Source organism: Gymnoscopelus braueri, assembly GCF_963280865.1.
Source record: "Gymnoscopelus braueri genome assembly, chromosome: 6".
Classification (NCBI taxonomy): domain Eukaryota; kingdom Metazoa; phylum Chordata; class Actinopteri; order Myctophiformes; family Myctophidae; genus Gymnoscopelus; species Gymnoscopelus braueri.
The window spans coordinates 51932937-51942785 of record NC_137607.1 but is presented as its reverse complement, the minus strand read 5'-3'; the positions used below and the strand labels follow the sequence as shown (position 1 = coordinate 51942785).

Genomic DNA, 9849 nt, shown 5'->3' with positions numbered 1-9849 from the left:
CGTACAATCACAAAATCCCTGCGTAATGATATTTTGATGGGGACCAGTGGTGGACAAAGTATTAACCTCAGTATTTAAAGCCTCACTAAGTAACTATGTCATTTTGTCCAATCTGTATCATGGTAGAGTATGTTAATACAATATAACTTATTATAATTGGGGTGGTTACATTTTGTCTACCCGCTCTTCTATTGAGACATTTACATCGTGAAAGGTCATGTCTCACCTAGACACAGGATTTGACAAGAATTTTGACCTGATGGTCAATTTATCCGCTAAGCAAGCAGGTCGGCTCTATTATCTCATTGGTAAAAATGTCAGCACTTGCGCAGGAAACCGGGTTCAAATCCAGGATAGAAGAGGAAAGTTACATAGTGCTGCTTTAAGATAACGTTTTGGTGCTCCTGGTCAAATATTACTCCACTACAAGTGAAAGTCAAATGTGTACTTGAGTTGAAGTACTGGAGTACTTGCTTTCAAAATGTATTCAAAAGTACAAATTACAACGTACGTTTATTTTTTCAATATCAACACATTGCTGTATTGAAAATTTGACATTTTCCCAAAAGATTTTCCAGAAATGTTCAACAAGTATCAATAATAGTGAAAATAGCCGATCTTCAGACTCACAACACGTCACGATTGTGAGCTTGTGGATCTGCTATTTTCACCATATTTGAAATGGGGCTTGAGTGTTTAATTCATAACGTACGTTTTCCCTTTCTAGAAAAGTACAATATTTGAATTTGAAATGTAGTGAAGTGAAAATCATAAGTATCCAAAAATACAAATATTCAAGTAAAGCACAGATACTCCGAAAAGTACAATACTCAAGTAAATGTACTTTGTTACTGTCCACCACTGATGGTAACACTGTATCTATGTCATTGCTGTCATACCTCTTCTTGATTCCATTTATTCCAAGACCAACAAAATGTCAATACATCTGCAATAAGTGTAATACGTATGTTGTACATGAAATAATGTTGACAACAATGTGGGTCTATCTTATTCCATCATCTTTTGATAGGGCCAGAAGCAAGCCCAGGTCACTTATTTATGGCCACATCTGTCAGAGTTTCTGGTATGTAAAATAGAACTGAAGTTCTTTCTTCTGTCATTTCCTCTTCTTGTGTGGCGTTGTCTGTGGCTTTCTGTACTCCTTAAAAGACACATTGTTCATGATCACGAAGGTCATCCACTGTCTCTTTAAAGTTATTCTGTGTGGTTCGGCAAAGAAAAGTGGAGGAATAACAATTGCAATGCAAATGAACTCATTTCTAATTTCGTCACAAATAAAAAATAACCTTTTGTAATGCAGTAGACCAACACCAAGTCTAGACAGTCTTTGTATTGCTAATGAGGATGGAGCCATCTTTGCAGAATGTTCCGGTACAGTTTTTTTGGTTCTGCACTTTTCTTTTGTACTGAAAATATACCATTGACTTTTTTATGTTTCAGAAGCCAGACATCCATCCCAAAACAATACTGTGTTGGATAAGCTAATTAGAGAAGATAAGGATAATCAGAAAAATTACAGCTACCAATCCACATTAATTGAAATAATCTAATTCAAACTTAATTTGATTAGATTAGCCTATTTGGCTCGCTTGTACTCTTTGACCAGCCTAGAATTGCACTAAAGCAAGGTATTTGAGTAAATATATTCAGTTACTCATCAGTCAAAAGTACAAATGCAACTAAATCCCGGAGTTAAATGAATACTGAGTATTGTGTACTTTATCAAGAACCCTACAACCCACACAATAATCTTTAGTCGGTGATCAAACACAGAAGGAAAAGCCCACCAAGTGAGCAAAAAAGAAATCCAAACCATCAGTGTCAGTGGGTAACAGCAGGTGACATTGCCTTCATAACGCTTAGAGGTGGTCCACAGCTCAGTCTGTGGAGGACAGACATCAATGGACTGAGGGGGATAATGTGCGTAATAATTCATGTATACTACAGTGGTCTCTCTGAAGGTTTCAAAGCTCCATCCTCTCCATTTCTCGGGTTGTCCGAGGAAAGGGCTGGAGAAGTGGAGATTGTCACTGGATTTGTTCAGTCAAGACATTTCGCTTCCTTCATTGGTACAGCCTATAGGCGTGTATTTTTATAATACTATCCTGTTAATTTCTCCACGAATGGCTCTCTGGGAGTGACAGGTTTTCATAAATGTATTTGACACTCACAATCCTTTAACAACAGCATTTCAACTCTTACTGTTTTTCTTCTGCCTGCACTCATTCACCTCCCCTCCCTGTGGGGTAATGCTGTAAGCCAAAGTAATGTCAGTCTCCCCCATCTGCCTGTCACCATGTTTTTATGCTGTCCCTTTGATCATAGCGTTAAATGAAAGTAGCATATGCTGTTGTAGCATGCGTCTTCGAGAATGATGTTGCCTTCTGTTGTATGGAGCAGTGGAAGGATCCCCAGGGTACCAGAGGAATGCTGCCCTGACCCAGGAGGAGAGGAAAGGAGAAGAGAGAGAAGTGAGCGGTGACCGTGGGTGGCCTGCCTCTCTTCCACTGGGTCTCTGCAGATCCACTCAGCTCCCTCACATGTTTTGGATCATCATTGCCAAGCCATACAAATGAATTCAGCATGGTGGGGAATTTGGAGCGCTACACACTTATGTATGATCTTTATTATAGATTACTGTGCCCGGTCTTCGAGACATGCAAGACCCTTTCAAGTGGGGGAGAACTCTGTGTGGCAACATGATGGAGCTGAGGACTGGACTGGGTGACATCTGAAATGGAGTGCACCCCTTTCATGGGGCAGGTGTGTGTCTATGTCTATGTGTGTGTGGAGCTCTTTGGTCACATCAGAGAAGAAGGAGAAAAAAAGAATAACATTGAACAGTGCTGCCATCTAGTGACAAAAGTTGACAAGTTGACATGACATGGTGAGAATGTAGGATTGCAGTGTTCATTGCTGTAGTATCCATTTATCTATCATTCACTAATCACATAGCACTTTGAACAAGATGCCACAGTCTATTGCAGTGGTTCTCAAACTTTTTCATGTCAAGGACCCCCAAATTGACACTTATTAGCCCGCGGACCCCCATTTGAAAAGATAAGCCAGGGACCCCCATAAGAGAAGATTTTTACGGCTCTAGCAGTGATTCTCAACCATTTTAATTTCAAGGACCCCCAGTTTGACATGCATTAGGGCTACAGACCCCCATTTAATGGCATTTCTATCACTTGGACCCCAATTCATATTGTAAATTTAATGTTAATTTAACTCTGAGAGAGTACAAATGGAACCAAATGGACCCGTTAGGGTTGATTGATTGAAATTTTTATTAGGCAAAAGAATGTAAAACAACACAGTTACATTTATAATGCTTTTGTCTAAAAGGTCCGGCCAAAAAAGTCCTTGCGGACTTGTTTCCGTTGGGGTCCTTGAATTAATTTCATAGACATATATAGTAGCAACCAAACAGTTCAAAAATCAACATGAAAATACAGATAATACAGATTATGTTGGTAACTGTGTTCTTAGAAATCTTAGGTTTGCCTGAAATTCTTCTGTAACCTTGGACAGATCTATGCTTTGTCACAATTCCATCTTTAACCTTTTCTGATATATGCTTTGATCTTAAAGAGCCACTTCTAGGAAGACTTTCTATTTTCTTCTCAATATCGGTTTTCCCTTTTCTCATTTCAGCCATAGTGATCTTTGACTTCTACTTTACTGTTCTCACGAAATGGACAGTATCTAAGTAATATACTAGTGTTACATCACAGTGGTTTTAGATTAGTTTCGTCATATGTATCACTAGCCAATCACAGCATGTGTCTTGCTAGCTAATCACAATACTGAATGGAGTCGATCAATCATGTACAAAAGATAAATACATTTATTGAAACACTCTTTATGATGGACAAAACCATAACTTAAAAAAAACAATATATGTTTTTTTTAAGTTATGGTTGCTTATATAGGGCTATGCACATGTGTCATGTGACACTGGCCAATCACAGTCCTGAATAGATTGTGATTGGCCAATCACAGCGCAGGATAATTGTACAAATTTCCAAACCTCACTTTTAGGGGCGGTTTCACTGCCCAAGATATTTGTACATTTTTCCAAATCTCACTTATAGGGGCGGTTTCACCGCCCAAAAATACCTCAACATTTTACTTAAGTACAGTACTTGAGTAATTGTACAATACTTTACACCACTGTTTGTTAGTGGTACAATGCGTAAAAGGTACAATGCGTATAGTTTAGCAGAGCTGGGGCCACACCTAAAATCATTTTAGTTCAATAGACCATTGGTTCTCAAAGTGGGGTCCGGGGACCCCCAGGGGTACTCGAGGGGGTTCCAGGGGGTTCCAGGGGGTCCCCAGCTAAATGATGGACAGGAACCAAATGGACCCTTATGGGTCTGTAACTCTGAGAGTGTACAAATGGAACCAAATGGACCCTTTCTGGAGGCCGAAAGAGGAGCTAGTACCAGTTTCCCTGTAGACAGACGACCCCCCCCCCTCCTCTTTTTTGTACATATTTTGTATTTCCTCATGCTTTTTTTGTATATAATTTTTATTTTTCCATGCTTCCCCCCCCCCCTTTTTTTGTACATATATATATATATTTTTTTTCATGCTTTCTTTTTTTTTTTTGTACATAGTGGTATTTTTGGGCGGTGAAACCGCCCCTATAAGTGAGGTTTGGAAATTTGTACAATTATCCTGCGCTGTGATTGGCCAAAAACTTACCCCGCCTAACCCTGCACCGTGATTGGCCAATCACAATCTATTCAGGACTGTGATTGGCCAGTGTCACATGACACATGTGCATAGCCCTATATAAGAAACCATAACTTTAAAAAAAAACATAAATTGGTTTTTTTTAAGTTATGGTTTCGTCCATCATAAAGAGTGTTTCAATAAATGTATTTATCTTTTGTACATGATTGGTTGACTCCATTCAGTATTGTGATTAGCTAGCAAGACACATGCTGTGATTGGCTAGTGTATACATATGACGAAACTAATCTAAAACCACTGTGATGTGACACTAGTATATTACTTAGATACTGTCCATTTCGTGAGAACAGTAAAGAAGAACTCAAAGATCACTATGGCTGAAATGAGAAAAGGGAAAACCGATATTGAGAAGAAAATAGAAAGTCTTCCTAGAAGTGGCCCTTTCAGATCAAAGCATATATCAGAAAAGGTTAAAGATGGAATTGTGACAAAGCACAGATCTGGCCAAGGTTACAGAAGAATTTCAGGTAAACTTAAGATTTCTAAGAACACAGTTACCAACATAATCCATAAATGTAAGAGGCGAGCCTTGGTGGGAAACGTAAAGAAGAACCCAAAAATCGCTATGTTTGAAATGGGAAAAGAGGAAAAGGATAAAATGAAAATGGTAAGATCAAAGGGTATTCCAGAAGAGCTCAAAGACAGAATTGTGGCAAAGCACAGACAGATCTGGCCAAACTTACAAAAGAATTGCCGCTGCAGTTAAGATTTCTGAGAACACAGTAGCCAAGATAATCGGTAAATGGAAGATGTTTCAGAAAAGCAAGAGTCTTCCTAGAAGTGGTGATTTGGCCAAAGGACTTACACAACAACAGAGGCTAAAAAACTTCAAAACCACTGTCAAATATGGCCCAATATTTCCATGTTGCTCTTGTGAACAAATGATGTTTGACAAAGGAGTTTCCATCATTGATGACAATGTCCGGAACACTATTGAGAAAGCATGCAATGACAAAAATAAGAGATTATTTGAAGAAATATTTGAAAGCAAATTGAACAATCCTAAGTTCGGTGTTTACATTGATTTTATTTTAAACTGGTATCTTTGTGACACCTGTAAGAGATATCTTACACCATAACTTAAAAAAAAACAAATTTATGTTTTTTTTAAAGTTATGGTTTCTTCCATCATAAAGAGTGTTTCAATAAATGTATTTATTTTTTGTACATGATTGGTTGACTCCATTCAGTATTGTGATTAGCTAGCAAGACACCGCCCACTTCACACAGGGTGTGATTTTTGGTCGGTGAAACCGCCCCTATAAGTGAGATTTGGAAAAATGTACAAATATCTTGGGCAGTGAAACCGCCCCTAAAAGTGAGGTTTGGAAATTTGTACAATTATCCTGCGCTGTGATTGGCCAATCACAATCTATTCAGGACTGTGATTGGCCAGTGTCACATGACACATGTGCATAGCCTATAGAGACACACGGGGACTACAAATTTCACGCCCACTTTTGAGACAGCGCCGCTACTCGAGGTCCGTTAGAACGATGAACTGCAGCTGCCAATGCAATCCCTATGAGAGGATATGAGAATTAGCCTACTTTTGAAATATTCGTACATTAACTGGAGACGATATTGATTTAAATAAAAATATGTTTCCAAATGTATGGAGTGTCTTTGTCAACATATCTTCTTGTTTTCTTAATAGTTGATGTGTTTCACATTTAATTTGCCACTTTAACGAGTTACCCATAATGCTAACACAGCAGAGGGTAGACAGCAGACAGGCATTTCAGTGACATCACTGTCTTTACGAGCGCCGAGCGCCGACCGACAGCGTACCCACTGTAGAGGCAGGAGAGGCGGTCGCCTGCCCAACTAAGATCTCGCCTCCCCTAAAAAAAAAAAAAACCCGAAAATGTGTCATTGCGTGCTTAATGTCCTCAAAGTCACGCATCCAACAAGCTTTGAACTGAGCAGATTGGACCTTCTGTTCCAGAGATAATGACCAAAACCTATTGAAAACGGCCACTTTCGCCAGTTTTCTGGGTATTGAAAACCTCAAGGGATGCGTCCGTGATGCGACCACTTAAAGTCTGGATCTCCGATGCTAGCGGTTTTGACATACTGATGGAGTATATTATAGTATATTGTGGGTAGCATATCGAGATGAAAGATATGGGACATTAAAAAGGACAAATTAAACTAATGGGACAGATTATTAGAACACAAAAAAAATCGCTACAGCCTCAGTAGTTAACCAGTGAAATGACGGTATTTTACAATGCCTCTCATAGAGATTGCATTGAGAGCTGCAGTTCATCGTTCTAACGGACCCCGAGTGTCAAAAGTGGGCGTGGATTTGTAGGCCTTCCGCTTCCGGCCGTGTGTCTCTATATAAGCAACCATAACTTAAAAAAACCCATATATTTGTTTTTTTTAAGTTATGGTTTTGTCCATCATAAAGAGTGTTTCAATAAATGTATTTATCTTTTGTACATGATTGATCGACTCCATTCAGTATTGTGATTAGCTAGCAAGACACATGCTGTGATTGGCTAGTGATACATATGACGAAACTAATCTAAAACCACTGTGATGTAACACTAGTATATTACTTAGATACTGTCCATTTCGTGAGAACAGTAAAGTAGAAGTCAAAGATCACTATGGCTGAAATGAGAAAAGGGAAAACCGATATTGAGAAGAAAATAGAAAGTCTTCCTAGAAGTGGCTCTTTAAGATCAAAGCATATATCAGAAAAGGTTAAAGATGGAATTGTGACAAAGCATAGATCTGTCCAAGGTTACAGAAGAATTTCAGGCAAACCTAAGATTTCTAAGAACACAGTTACCAACATAATCCATAAATGTAAGAGACGAGACTTGGTGAGAAACGTAAAGAAGAACCCAAAAAAGGAAAAGCAAAAGGATAAAATGATAATGGTAAGATCAAAGGGTATTCCAGAAGAGCTCAAAGACAGAATTGTGACAAGATTTCCTGGAACACAGTAGCCAAGATAATCGGTAAATGGAAGATGTTTGAGAAAAGCAAGAATGCTATCAAGAATGCAAACAATGTTATTGCCAAAAAGATTTTGTTTCAAAAGATATTTAGACTTCCCACTTCATTAATGCCAGCTACACGAGACAGATTTATTAATATTCCCATAGAAGACAATGATGTAATGAACACTCTGCACACTCTTCCGAGAACTCCATCTCAGGCAGGAATAACTACCATTGATGTCAAGATGTTAAGTGGCTCTTTCAGATCAAAGCATATATATTGTTTGACTCCATTCAGTATTGTGGTTTAGCTAGGAAGACACCGCCCACTTCACACAGGGTGTGATTTTTTACTTTAGTGGAGTATTTATATTATTATTATTATTATATTGTACTTTTACTCGACTACAATTATTTGAAAACTTTAGTTACTAGTTACTTTGTAGATATAAATTATTATATTATAAAACATACATTAACCACTTTAGCCCTATTTTATACATAGGCTATTTGAAAATAGCATACAAGCTCAAGAGCATTGTGAGCTTGTAGGTCTGCTATTTTCAAACATTTTAGTACTTTTACTTTTGGTGCTTTAAGTATATTTTGATGCCAATACTTTTGTACTTTTCCTCAAGTAACATTTTGAACACAGGCCTTTTACTTGTAACAGAGTACTTTTAAATTGTGGTATTGATATTACTTTAACATTTAATGATCCTAAAGACCAGTGGTTCTCAACCAGCGGTTGGGGGGGGGGGGGTGTACCAGGGGGGTCCCCAGCTTAATTAGTTCACCATAATTTTAACCACTTAGCTTTGACTATTCAAAAATAGCAGATATACAAGCTCATAGCGCTGCTCATAGCGCTGCCATGCTATGAGCTGGTAGATCTGTTACTTTTGAAAAATCTTGAAAATGCATGCATATCTTCTGAACATATATATTTCTTAAAGCAGCATATCTCAAATCTTTGCTTCTGGGGGTCCCTGGCACAACATTTTTTTTGATTGGGGGTTCGCGGCCAAATGCATATCAATTTAGGGCATTGGTTCTCAAAGTGGGGTCCGGGGACCCCCCCCAGGGGTCCTTGAGGGAGTTCCAGGGGGTCCCCAGCTAAATGATAGATTAGGCACCAAATGGACCCTTATGGGTCTTTAACTCTGAGAGTGTACAAATGGAACCAAATGGACCCTAACGAGTCCATTTTGTACACTCTCAGAGTTAAATTGACATAGATTTTACAATAAAAATTGCGGTCCAAGTGATAGAAATGCCATTAAATGGGGGTCTGTAGCCCTAATGCATGTCAAACTGGTGATCCTTGGAATTAAAATGGTTGAGAATCACTGCTAGAGCCGTAAAAAAATTCTTCTCTTGGGGGTCCCTAGCTCCATAAAGAACCTCGGAGCTGTATAGCGGAGTGAGAGGTTCTTTATGGAGCTAGGGGGTCCCTGGCATATCTTTTGAAATGGGGGTCCGCGGGCTAATAAGTGTCAATTTGGGGGTCCTTGACATGAAAAAGTTTGAGAACCACTGATTTAGGGGTCCTTGGAATGAAAAACAGTTGAAAACCACTGCTAAAGAGAGTAAGACCACAATGCCTTGCGGTGCGGTCAGATTTGCATGCGGCGGAAGCAGCGAGCATGGCGTCAGACAGACAGTATGTAAACACTGTGGAGCCTCTGCTAGCCTCACAGCTAACTGCTAGCTGCTGCCGCTGGATGGGGAAAGACCTGCTAAAAACGGCACTGTCTCCTGAAACCTTCCCTTTAAATAAGTCTTGCGGACAAAAAGGTAACATTTCACTAGTTGAATTAACGGTGAATTACACACAGCTTTGTGTACTGTACATTATTATGCGTGTATTTGTCACGGGTTGAGTCGGATTAATGATAGCTAACTTATGTTAGCATGATAGGGATACACACAGGGTCATAGCTAGCTAGTTAAGCTAGCTCTGGTGTTTTCTATTGGGACAGTGAAGTTATCGAGTGTTTAACTAAAGCTAAGACATGAGTGAACATTGTGGTAAGGTCATTTAACACGGCTTCATTTAATACTGCTGCTGGTTCAAGGTCCAATGGTTCAAGGTTCACTTTAATTG

General features: G+C 39.0%; 2 protein-coding genes across 2 annotated transcripts in view; one reads left to right on the top strand and one right to left on the bottom strand.

Moving 5' to 3' along the window:
* Window positions 1–9849, bottom strand: part of hcn2b (hyperpolarization activated cyclic nucleotide-gated potassium channel 2b) — a 247604-nt gene that overhangs the window by 128752 nt on the left and 109003 nt on the right. The gene's annotated exons all lie outside the window — the stretch shown is intronic.
* LOC308087607 (serine/threonine-protein kinase STK11-like) overlaps window positions 9419–9849 on the top strand; it is a 28248-nt gene continuing 27817 nt past the window's right edge. The window contains exon 1 of the mRNA XM_080431578.1: window positions 9419–9539. The gene's annotated coding sequence lies outside the window, so the exon portion shown is untranslated. The remainder of the gene's footprint in view (window positions 9540–9849) is intronic.